The 13,695-nt window shown below is 39.9% G+C and overlaps 1 protein-coding gene across 1 annotated transcript in view; it reads left to right on the top strand.

The window, feature by feature from the left end:
- KDM4C (lysine demethylase 4C) overlaps nucleotides 1–13,695 on the top strand; it is a 1,488,570-nt gene that overhangs the window by 738,312 nt on the left and 736,563 nt on the right. The window lies entirely within an intron of this gene.

The raw sequence follows: 13,695 nt of genomic DNA on the forward strand, positions 1-13,695 counted from the left end.
TCAATCATCAAGGGGGAACAAATAGTTCTCTAGCAATGATGGAGGTTTCCAAGATAATTTGATGGGCAGAGACTCACTCGTGCCATCTATCCGCAATCTATATCCCAGGAGTAGAGAACTGGGAAGTGGTTTTTTTAAGTCGTCAGACTTTTCATCCGGGGGAGTGGGAGCTCCATCCGGAGGTGTTTGCAATATTGATTCGTCAATGGGGCACACAGGAATTGGATCTGATGGCATCTCTTCAGAATGCCAAACTTCCTTGTTACGGGTCCAGGTCAAGGGATCCCCAAGCAGTACTGATAGATGCTCTAGCAGTACCCTGGTCGTTCAACCTGGCTTATGTGTTTCCTCCTTTTCCTCTCCTGCCTCGTCTGATTGCCAGAATCAAACATGAGAGGGCTTCGGTAATCTTGATAGCGCTTGCGTGGCCACGCAGGACTTGGTATGCAGATCTGGTGGACATGTCATCTCTGCCGCCATGGAAACTGCCTCTGAGACAGGACCTTCTCATTCAAGGTCCGTTCCAACATCCAAATCTAAATTTTCTGCAGCTGACTGCATGGAGATTGAACGCTTGATTCTATCTAAGCGGGGATACTCTGAGTCGGTCATTGATACCTTGATTCAGGCTCGGAAGTCTGTCACTAGGAAAATTTACCATAAGATATGGCGTTAATATCTTTATTGGTGCGAATCCAAGGGCTACTCATGGAGTAGGGTTAGGATTTCCAGAATTCTGTCTTTTCTCCAAGAAGGATTGGAGAAGGGATTATCAGCTAGTTCCTTAAAGGGACAAATTTCTGCTTTGTCAATTTTACTACGCAAGCGTCTGGCGGCTGTCCCAGACGTTCAATCTTTTTGTCAGGCTTTAGTCAGAATCAAGCCTGTGTTTAAACCTGTTGCTCTGCCATGGAGTTTGAATTTAGTTCTAAATGTTCTTCAAGGGGTTCCGTTTGAACCCATGCATTCCATAGATATTAAACTTTTATCTTGGAAAGTGTTGTTTTTAGTTGCTATCTCTGGTGCTCGAAGAGTATCTGAGCTTTCTGCGTTACAATGCGACTCACCTTATCTTATATTCCATTCTGATAAGGTGGTTTTGCGTACTAAACCTGGATTCGTTCCTAAGGTTGTTTCAAATAAGAATATTAATCAGGAAATTGTTGTTTATACTCTATGTCCTAATCCTTCTTCTAAGAAGGAGCGTCCGTTACATAACTTGGACGTAGTTCGAGCCTTGAAGTTTTACTTACAAGCGACCAAGGATTTCCGTGAAACATCTCTCTTTGTTGTTTATTCTGGAAAGCGTAGGGGTCAAAAAGCTACGGCTACCTCTCTTTCTTTTTGGCTGAAAAGCATCATCCGTTTGGCATACGAGACTGCTGGACAGCAGCCTCCTGAAAAAATTACAGCTCATTCTACTAGAGCGGTGGCTTCCTCATGGGCTTTTAAAAATTATGCTTCTGTTGAACAGATTTGTAAGGCTGCGACTTGGTCCTCCCTTCATACCTTTTCCAAATTTTACAAATTTGATACTTTTGCTCCTTCTGAGGCTATTTTTGGGAGAAAAGTTCTTCAAGCAGTGGTGCCTTCAGTTTAGGTATCTGTCTTGTCCCTCCCGTTCATCCGTGTCCTGTTGCTTTGGTATTGTATCCCACAAGTAAGGATGAATCCGTTGACTCGTCGTATCTAGTAGAAGAAAAGGAAATGTATGCTTACCCGATAAATTGATTTCTTCTACGATACGACGAGTCCACGGCCCTCCCTGTCTTTTTAGACAGATTATATTTTTGTTTTCAAACTTCAGTCACCTATGCACCTTTTTAGTTTCTCCTTTTTGTTCCTATACCTTCGGTCGAATGACTGGGGGGTGGAGTCAAGGGAGGAGCTATATAGACAGCTCTGCTGTGGTGCTCTTTGCCACTTCCTGTTAGCAAGAGGATAATATCCCACAAGTAAGGATGAATCTGTGGACTTGTCGTATCGTAGAAGAAATCAATTTATCAGGTAAGCATAAATTTCCTTTTCTCCAGGATGGGCTAGAGATGGGCCTTTCTGCTAGTTCCCTGAGGGTACAGATTTCGGCCCTGTCAGTTTTATTGCACAAGAGACTGGCTGAGCTTCCAGACGTGCAGTCCTTTGTTAAGGCTCTGATTAAGATAAGACCTGTATTTAGATCTGGGGCTCCTCTTTGGATCCTAAATCTTGTTCTTCAGGTTTTGCAACAGGTTCCATTTTGGTCTCTGCATTCCGTTGACATTAAATTGTTATTTTGGAAGGTTCTCTTTTTATTGGCTATTGAGATCTCTGCTTTGCAATGTGAGCCCCCTTATCTGATTTCCATGTACATAAGGCAGTTTTACATACTAAATTAAGTTTTCTTCCTAAGGTTGTGTCATATTGCAACATCAATCAGGAGATTGAGGTTCCTTCCTTGTGTCCGAATCCTTCTTCATCGAAGGAACACTTACTTTACAATTTAGATGTGGTTTGCGCCTTAAAGTTCTATCTTCCGGCTACTAAGGAGTTTAGACAATCTTCCTCTTTGTTTGTTGACTATTTAGGGAAGCGTAAGGGGCAGAAGGCTACTTCGACTTCCCTATCTTTTTTGGTTAAGGAGTGTCATCCGCTTAGTTTACGAGACAATGGGACATCGTCCTCCTGAGAGGATAACAGCTCATTCCACTAAAGCAGCGGCTTCCTCTTGAGCCTTTAAGAACGAGGCTTCTATGGATCAGATTTGTAAGGCAGCTACCTGGTCCTCCTTACATACTTTTTCAAAATTTTACAAGTTTGATGTTTTTGCTTTGGCTGAAACAGCTTTCGGGAGAATAGTTTTGCAGGCTGTTGTGCCCTCAGAATAGGGTCTGCCTCTTCCTTTTTGTTCCCTCCCGTTATTTATTCATTGTCCTCTGAAGCTTGGGTATAGTTTTACCAACAGTAAGGAATGAAGCCGTGGACTCTCCCTATCTTAGGCCTAGATTTGGAGTTTGGCGGTAGATGGGCTGTTAACGCTCCGCTGGCTTTTTTCTGGCCGCAGCATAAAATTAACTCTGGTATCGAGAGTTCCAAGAAATGCTGCGTTAGGCTCCAAAAAAGGAGCGTAGAGCATTTTTACCGCAAATGCAACTATCGATACCAGAGTTGCTTACGGACGCGGCCAGCCTCAAAAACGTGCTCGTGCACGATTCTCCCATAGGAAACAATGGGGCTGTTTGAGCTGTAAAAAAAACTAACACCTGCAAAAAAGCAGCGTTCAGCTCCTAACACAGCCCCATTGTTTCCTATGGGGAAACACTTCCTACGTCTGCACCTAACACTCTAACATGTACCCCGAGTCTAAACACCCCTAACCTTACACTTATTAACCCCTAATCTGCCGCCCCCGCTATCGCTGACCCCTGCATATTATTTTTAACCCCTAATCTTCCGCTCCGTAAACCGCCGCTACTTACATTATCCCTATGTACCCCTAATCTGCTGCCCCTAACACCGCCGACCCCTATATTATATTTATTAACCCCTAATCTGCCCCCCTCAACGTCGCCGACACCTGCCTACAATTATTAACCCCTAATCTGCCGAGCGGACCTGAGCGCTACTATAATAAAGTTATTAACCCCTAATCCGCCTCACTAACCCTATAATAAATAGTATTAACCCCTAATCTGCCCTCCCTAACATCGCCGACACCTAACTTCAATTAATAACCCCTAATCTGACGACCGGAGCTCATCGCTACTATAATAAATGGATTAACCCCTAAAGCTAAGTCTAACCCTAACACTAACACCCCCCTAACTTAAATATAATTTAAATCTAACGAAATTAATTATCTCTTATTAAATAAATTATTCCTATTTAAAGCTAAATACTTACCTGTAAAATAAATCCTAATATAGCTACAATATAAATTATAATTATATTATAGCTATTTTAGGATTAATATTTATTTTACAGGCAACTTTGTAATTATTTTAACCAGGTACAATAGCTATTAAATAGTTAAGAACTATTTAATAGTTACCTAGTTAAAATAATAACAAAATTACCTGTAAAATAAATCCTAACCTAAGTTATAATTAAACCTAACACTACCCTATCAATAAATTAATTAAATAAAATACCTACAATTACCTACAATTAACCTAACACTACACTATCAATAAATAAATTAAATACAATTGCTACAAATAACTACAATTACATAAACTAACTAAAGTACAAAAAATAAAAAAGAACTAAGTTACAAAAAATAAAAAAATATTTACAAACATAAGAAAAATATTACAACAATTTTAAACTAATTACACCTACTCTAATCCCCCTAATAAAATAACAAAGACCCCCAAAATAAAAAAATGCCCTACCCTATTCTAAATTAATAGAGTTAAAAGCTTTTTTACCTTACCAGCCCTGAACAGGGCCCTTTGCGGGGCATGCCCCAAGAAAATCAGCTCTTTTGCCTGTAAAAAAAATAATACAATACCCCCCCCCCCCCAACATTACAACCCACCACCCACATACCCCTAATCTAACCCAAACCCCCCTTAAATAAACCTAACACTAAGCCCCTGAAGATCTTCCTACCTTGTCTTCACCATCCAGGTATCACCGATCCGTCCTGGCATCCGGTGCTGAAGAGGTCCAGAAGAGGCTCCAAAGTCTTCCTCCTATCCGGCAAGAAGAGGACATCCGGACCGGCAAACATCTTCTCCAAGCGGCATCTTCGATCTTCTTCCATCCGGTGCGGAGCGGGTCCATCTTGAAGCAGCCGACATGGATCCATCCTCTTCTTCCGTTGTCTCCCGACGAATGACGGTTCCTTTAATGGACGTCATCCAAGATGGCGTCCCTCGAATTCCGATTGGCTGATAGGATTCTATCAGCCAATCGGAATTAAGGTAGGAATATTCTGATTGGCTGATGGAATCAGCCAATCCGAATCAAGTTCAATCCTATTGGCTGATCCAATCAGCCAATCAGATTGAGCTCGCATTCTATTGGCTGTTCCGATCAGCCAATAGAATGCGAGCTCAATCTGATTGGCTGATTGGATCAGCCAATAGGATTGAACTTGATTCTGATTGGCTGATTCCATCAGCCAATCAGAATATTCCTACCTTAATTCCGATTGGCTGATAGAATCCTATCAGCCAATCGGAATTCGAGGGACGCCATCTTGGATGACGTCCCTTAAAGGAACCGTCATTCGTCGGGAGACAACGGAAGAAGAGGATGAATCCGCGTCGGCTGCTTCAAGATGGACCCGCTCCGCACCGGATGGAAGAAGATCGAAGATGCCGCTTGGAGAAGATGTTTGCCGGTCCGGATGTCCTCTTCTTGCCGGATAGGAGGAAGACTTTGGAGCCTCTTCTGGACCTCTTCAGCACCGGATGCCAGGACGGATTAGTGATACCTGGATGGTGAAGACAAGGTAGGAAGATCTTCAGGGGCTTAGTGTTAGGTTTATTTAAGGGGGGTTTGGGTTAGATTAGGGGTATGTGGGTGGTGGGTTGTAATGTTGGGGGGGGTATTGTATTATTTTTTTTACAGGCAAAAGAGCTGATTTTCTTGGGGCATGCCCCGCAAAGGGCCCTGTTCAGGGCTGGTAAGGTAAAAGAGCTTTTAACTCTATTAATTTAGAATAGGGTAGGGCATTTTTTTTTATTTTGGGGGTCTTTGTTATTTTATTAGGGGGATTAGAGTAGGTGTAATTAGTTTAAAATTGTTGTAATATTTTTCTTATGTTTGTAAATATTTTTTTATTTTTTGTAACTTAGTTCTTTTTTATTTTTTGTACTTTAGTTAGTTTATGTAATTGTAGTTATTTGTAGCAATTGTATTTAATTTATTTATTGATAGTGTAGTGTTAGGTTAATTGTAGGTAATTGTAGGTATTTTATTTAATTAATTTATTGATAGGGTAGTGTTAGGTTTAATTATAACTTAGGTTAGGATTTATTTTACAGGTAATTTTGTTATTATTTTAACTAGGTAACTATTAAATAGTTCTTAACTATTTAATAGCTATTGTACCTGATTAAAATAATTACAAAGTTGCCTGTAAAATAAATATTAATCCTAAAATAGCTATAATATAATTATAATTTATATTGTAGCTATATTAGGATTTATTTTACAGGTAAGTATTTAGCTTTAAATAGGAATAATTTATTTAATAAGAGATAATTAATTTCGTTAGATTTAAATTATATTTAAGTTAGGGGGGTGTTAGTGTTAGGGTTAGACTTAGCTTTAGGGGTTAATCCATTTATTATAGTAGCGATGAGCTCCGGTCGTCAGATTAGGGGTTAATAATTGAAGGTAGGTGTCGGCGATGTTAGGGAGGGCAGATTAGGGGTTAATACTATTTATGATAGGGTTAGTGAGGCGGATTAGGGGTTAATAACTTTATTATAGTAGCGGTGCGGTCCGCTCGGCAGATTAGGGGTTAATAAGTGTAGGCAGGTGGAGGCGACGTTGAGGGGGGCAGATTAGGGGTTAATAAATATAATATAGGGGTCGGCGGTGTTAGGGGCAGCAGATTAGGGGTACATAAGGATAACGTAGGTCGCGGCGCTTTGCGGTCGGAAGATTAGGGGTTAATTATTGTAAGTAGCTGGCGGCGACGTTGTGGGGGGCAGGTTAGGGGTTAATAAATATAATACAGGGGTCGGCGGGGTTAGGGGCAGCAGATTAGGGGTACATAGGTATAACGTAGGTGGCGGTCGGCAGATTAGGGGTTAAAAAAATGTAATCGAGTGGCGGCGATGTGGGGGGACATCGGTTTAGGGGTACATAGGTAGTTTATGGGTGTTAGTGTACTTTAGGGTACAGTAGTTAAGAGCTTTATGAACCGGCGTTAGCCCAGAAAGCTCTTAACTCCTGCTATTTTCCGGCGGCTGGAGTTTTGTCGTTAGAACTCTAACGCTCACTTCAGAAACGACTCTAAATACCGGCGTTAGAAAGATCCCATTGAAAAGATAGGATACGCAATTGACGTAAGGGGATCTGCGGTATGGAAAAGTCGCGGCTGAAAAGTGAGCGTTAGACCCTATTTTGAGTGACTCCAAATACCGGCGGTAGCCTAAAACCAGCGTTAGGAGCCTCTAATGCTGGTTTTCACGGCTACCGCCGAACTCTAAATCTAGCCGTTAGGAAGGAAAACATAATTTATGTTTACCAGATAAATTCCTTTCCTTCCGGATAGGGAGAGTCCACGGCCCCCGCCCATTTTTTCTTGTCTATGGGCAGTCCCCTATTATTTATTTTATCTTTTGGCACCATTTATACCCTAATGTTTCTTCTACTTTTCCTTGTTCCCTCGGCAGAATGACTGGGGTAATGTGGAAGTGGGAGGGATATTTAAGCCTTTGGCTGGGGTGTTTTTGCCTCCTCCTGGTGGCCAGGTGTTGTATTTCCCAACAGTAAGGAATGAAGCCATGCACTCTCCCTATCCGGAAGGAAAGGAATTTATCTGGTAAGCATAAATTATGTTTTCAGTCATCATTTACTAAAAAAATGCAGTCAAACTTACCCTATCTGTGTGGCAAGTATATTGCTAACTCAGCACCGCTGGCTGTCCATGGCACAGCGACAGCGCTCTTCTCCAATGAGGTAATGTTTCCACCTCTATGCTTGCTGTGCTAGGTTGTCATTTGAAACTCATTCCTATTGGTTTAGAGGTGGAAATGTCACCTCATTAAGGAAGAGCACTGTGCTGTGGGTGGCAGAAGGTGCTGAATTAACAATATATTTGCCGCACAGATAGGGTGAGTTTAACATCGTTTTTTTAGTAAATAATGACTGAAACTAATGTTTATTTTAGTGATGGTAAATCCTAGCGTTTTTTATGCACTTGGATTTATAATCACTGTTAGCCTCCTGTACTTTAGCGCTGTGAATTGGTGTATTATTTCTAAAACACACTTAGCTGAAAACGTTATCTGACAAGCCTTGCAAGAATTTAACTTTGAATTTCAATAGAAGTAGACATATTTGTATTGCCTAAAGCACTGTTGTTTGTGTTAAAAGGGCTTACAACTATTAATGCTTGGGCCATTGTACCATTGCAAATGCATTTAAAAGTTATAGTTTGTTTTTAATAGTCCCCCCCCCCCCCCCCCTTTATGAGTATTTAACTCCAAGATCCAATCTCAGAAGTTACAATGTTTTGGTCTGTATATTCTGTTCTGTAGCTTGCCTTATAATGCCAGATGTTAAATTCACACACTTCCCTTTTGTTTAAATAAATAATGCAGTAAAAAATAATCAAGAATCACAAGTCATTTATAGTTCTGGAATATTTTTTTTTATATACTTTTTTTGTAAAGCAATCTGGTCTCCAAATACTAAGTGATGAAAATTATAAGTACAATAAAATCAGGAGATTACACCATATTTTCCCCCTTGTTTAACAAAAATAAAATGTATTCCTATGTTTCATTGGCTACCTTGCAAGATATTTGCCTTACATTGCCAGATGTCAAATTTGCACCCCCCTTAATATTTAAATAAATAAATAAATAACCATTTAAAAAAATAATCAAGTCATTTATCGTTTTGGAATATTTGTTTCTGCTCTGCAGATATTAAGGGCTGAAACTGATATGTATAATAAAGTCTGCAAATTACACATTTTTCCCCTTTGTTTTATAAAAAGATATTTTGATTTATTTCTGGTGATTATTTACATTCAGTGCTTTATTTTATGGGCTACCATTCTACGTTTGATTGGCAGCAGAGTTCGTTGTCACTGTGAAATTAATACTGTGTCCAGCAGCTGTTGTTGGTTACTGTAGCCATGTGGAGAAAATTGTTATTTAAGTAAGAATAATTGGATGGGTTTCATTTAGATTGACTTGTCTTTTAAAAATTTCACATTTATTTTAAGTCTGTAAGTTTAACATGTGAGTTTAAAAACTGCAGATACAGTTTGGTTATACTTTATATTTCATTTTGGCACTGTAATTCATTCTTTGTATTTTTTTTTAAAGTATTTTATTTCCTTGCTCAGTCTCGCCCCCCAAAAAATTATATATATATATATATACATAAAAACAACGTACGCAAAGGCATTCACCGTGTGAAATCAAGTTGTCAATTTATTGTGACGTTTCGGGGTGGTGCCCCTTCATCAGACAGACATACATACAAAATGATAGAAACCTACCCCTTAAATACCTCACCATCAATTAACAAAAGTGTGACAAGCTGTTCCCCGGCGTCCTTCCTGCGCCATTGCGCATGTGCGGGACTGACTACAGCAAACCAGAATTGCCAAAAATAAAAACAAAGCAAAAAATGGCCGGATACTACAGGCTGCGTAACCTAGCAAACGCAATCAACAATAAACAGAATAAATAAAAATAAAAAGAGAGAAACGCTCAACCTGGTAACGAACAGTAGCATAATAGCTTGTTCTATGGCTAGTTACCACCCAAGAAGCAGCCTCTTTTTGCTCAACATGTGCCTTTCACAGAGAAGAACTTTCCTGAAGCATATCAGTCTGATCATGACTTCACAGTAAAGTCCAGCCCCAAAATACCAGGCAATCCCTCTCTGAATGAGAGAAACAGAAAAACCCCAGATGTTCGTTTCGGCCTATTGTAGGCCTCGTCAGTGAGGTGCAGCCATATCCCTCTAGGCAAACTGAGCAATGGGTCCATGTCTGGATTGCTGCATCACACTTTGGGAGACTTTCCTAAGTGTCATAATTTGCACAAATAAAAAGAGAGAAGCGCTCAACCTTGGAATGAACAATAGCATAATAGCTTGTTCTATAGCTAGTTACCACCCAAGAAGCAGCCTCTTTTTGCTCAACATGTGCCTTTCACAGAGAAGAACTTTCCTGAAGCATATCAGTCTGATCCTGACTTCACAGTACAGTCCAGCCCCGAAATACCAGGCAATCCCTCTCTGAACGAGAGAAACAGCAAAAACCTAGACGTACATTTCGGCCTATTGTGGGCCTCTTCAGTGAGGTGCAGCCGTATCCCTCTAGGCACACTGAGCAACAGGTCCACGTCTGGATTCCCGCATCACACTTAGGGAGACTTCCCTAAGTGTCATAATTTGCACAAATAAAAAGAGAGAAGCGCTCAACCTGGGAACGAACAATAGCATAATAGCTTGTTCTATGGCTAGTTACATCCCAAGTAAGTATTTAAATAAACAGAATAAATGTAGATGCATTTATTGATGGCTACGGATCATGCTGTATACGAGCGAGGCTTATACCTGGGACTGCAGCAAAAAAACGCTTAACCCAGAATCTTGTATCAACCGAACATAATTATGCCATCAAGCCAAGAAAATGCGCAGCACAATACGTAGCACATCAATCCACTGTTCACTTCGAACTGAAGCGTATTAAAGACTTTTTATAAATATTATAAATAGACGTAACCTAATGTTTCATATTGGACAAAACATAAATAAACATATATATATATATATATATATATATATATATATATATATATATATATATATATATATATATATATATATATATATATATACTGTTAAGTCATTGACCATCATAAGATTCCAAATGTGTAAACACTGTTCATATCAAGAGACTAGCAACTATGTACAAACTAAGTCATTACCAAGAGTGATATTATTCACTAAATCATAACATGTAATATTTACAAAAAACCATTGTAGATTGAAGTGAGTGTTTAACCCTTTCGGTACCAAGGTGTGGATACACCTGGTCTCATGTTGCAAAATAATTCTCGCTCTGTCACCCCCACAGCTGAGTGGCGGGACATGGTCAATTATGATAAAACGCAAATAGGCCACAGTATGTTTGGCTGCCAAAAAATGTTTGGCCACTGGTTTATCACTTTCACTGATAATACCCATCCTGTATACCCTCCCTAAATTACACAAGGATCCATATCATCCACCGGGCAGACCAATTGTCTCCACAGGGGCCTCTACATTCCTTGATGCCATACTACGAGCTTTGGTAAGAAACATCCCGTCTTTCATTTTGGACTCCATTGAGGTCATTGAACTACTCCAACAAGAAAGTTGTATTGTAACGACTACTGACATACTTGTAACACTTGATGTCAATAGTTTGTATACCATAATCCCACATGGGGAAGGTGTTGAAGCAGTGCAGAAACACCTGAACAGATATCCATACGTGGGCCCTCCTACAGAGATGCTGACACAATTATTGGAGTTTTGTCTAAAGTTTAATTACTTTAGATTTGAATGGCAGTTCTTTCTTCAAGTAGCAGGCTCGACGATGGGGTCCAATGTGGCCCCATCTTACGCCAACATATGCATGGCAAAAATTTTAATTGCATGGTGCTCCTCTCTTTAACAGCCCATACATTAAATTGTTTAAGAGGTATCTTGATGATTTGCTTATCATTTGGTCTGGGATCCATAAGCAGCTGACAGAGTGGTACATTCAGCTTAACTGTCAACACAATTTAAAGTTTAAAATCCATTAATCTGACTCTGTTATTGATATTCTAGACCTTAGGATCTAAAAAAATGGGGAGAGACTAAACACGACCTTTTTCTAAAAAGTCACTGACCACAACTCAATATTGGGAACAGACAGCTGTCATCCACCAGCTACAAAAAGGGCACTTCCATTGTCACAATTTAAACGTATTGTTCATAACAACACTTCACAGACCAACAGGATAACACAACTTTAGGACATGCATAAAAAATTCAGAGAAAGGAGTTATCAGGATGCTCAATGAGACCATGGATAAAGTTAAAGATCTTATACAAGAAGCATCTCTAACTAAGAAGAGTAATTTGACTATGGAGAAGCTGCAAATTACCTTTGTTACCAAATATACCCCTGACAAACGACGGATGAACACCATCATGAAAGATAACTGGGATATCCTTTCCAGTGATTACCATTTTATCAACATGATCTTCCAAGATTTGGATACAGAAGAGGAAGAACTCTTAAAGACACTCTGATGAGCTCTGACAACAGACCCAGCTATACCACCACTACTTGGCTTGGGGCATCTAAACCTGGTTGTTTAAGGTGCAGTGGATGTACTACATGCAGTGGATTGGTACAGAGTACTTACTTTGTCCATCCATGGCATAATAAGAGATATGCCATCAAACATAGGGTAACTTGTACTACAAAATATGTAGTGTACATGTTACAATGTGGCAAATATTACATTGGCAAGACCAATGATGACCTGCGTACACAAATTACTATTCACAGGGCTGCCATAGGACACACATTGGACACTGGTGAAAGTGATCAACCAGTGACCAAACATATTTTGGCAGCCAAACATACTGTGTCCTATTTGGGTTTTATCTTATTTTCTCCAACATAGGTGTGTCCGGTCCACGGCGTCATCCTTACTTGTGGGATATTCTCTTCCCCAACAGGAAATGGCAAAGAGCCCAGCAAAGCTGGTCACATGATCCCTCCTAGGCTCCGCCTACCCCAGTCATTCTCTTTGCCGTTGTACAGGCAACATCTCCACGGAGATGGCTTAGAGTTTTTTAGTGTTTAACTGTAGTTTTTATTATTCAATCAAGAGTTTGTTATTTTAAAATAGTGCTGGTATGTACTATTTACTCTGAAACAGAAAAGAGATGAAGATTTCTGTTTGTATGAGGAAAATGATTTTAGCAACCGTTACTAAAATCCATGGCTGTTCCACACAGGACTGTTGAGAGGAATTAACTTCAGTTGGGGGAACAGTGAGCAGTCTTTTGCTGCTTGAGGTATGACACATTCTAACAAGACGATGTAATGCTGGAAGCTGTCATTTTCCCTATGGGATCCGGTAAGCCATTTTTATTCAGACAGTAAATAAGGGCTTCACAAGGGCTTATTAAGACTGTAGACATTTTCTGGGCTAAATCGATTCATATATTACACATATTTAGCCTTGAGGAATCATTTAATCTGGGTATTTTTGTTAAATAATATCGGCAGGCACTGTTTTAGACACCTTATTCTCTAGGGGCTTTCCCTAATCATAGGCAGAGCCTCATTTTCGCGCCGGTATTGCGCACTTGTTTTTGAGAAGCATGACATGCAGTCGCATGTGTGAGGAGCTCTGATACATAGAAAAGACTTTCTGAAGGCTTCATTTGGTATCGTATTCCCCTTTGGGCTTGGTTGGGTCTCAGCAAAGCAGATACCAGGGACTGTAAAGGGGTTAAAGTTAAAAACGGCAAATTTGGTGTGCAATACTTTTAAGGCTTTAAGACACTGTGGTGAAATTTTGGTGAATTTTGAACAATTCCTTCATACTTTTTCGCAATTGCAGTAATAAAGTGTGTTCAGTTTAAAATTTAAAGTGACAGTAACGGTTTTATTTTAAAACGTTTTTTGTACTTTGTTATCAAGTTTATGCCTGTTTAACATGTCTGAACTACCAGATAGACTGTGTTCTGAATGTGGGGAAGCCAAGGTTCCTTTTCATTTAAATAAATGTGATTTATGTGACACTGAAAATGATGCCCAAGATGATTCCTCAAGTGAGGGGAGTAAGCATGGTACTGCATCATTCCCTCCTTCGTCTACACGAGTCTTGCCCACTCAGGAGGCCCCTAGTACATCTAGCGCGCCAATACTCCTTACTATGCAACAATTAACGGCTGTAATGGATAATTCTATCAAAAACATTTTTGCCAAAATGCCCACTTATCAGCGTAAGCGCG

The sequence above is a fragment of the Bombina bombina genome, chromosome 2 (assembly GCF_027579735.1).
Source record: "Bombina bombina isolate aBomBom1 chromosome 2, aBomBom1.pri, whole genome shotgun sequence".
NCBI classification, from domain to species: domain Eukaryota; kingdom Metazoa; phylum Chordata; class Amphibia; order Anura; family Bombinatoridae; genus Bombina; species Bombina bombina.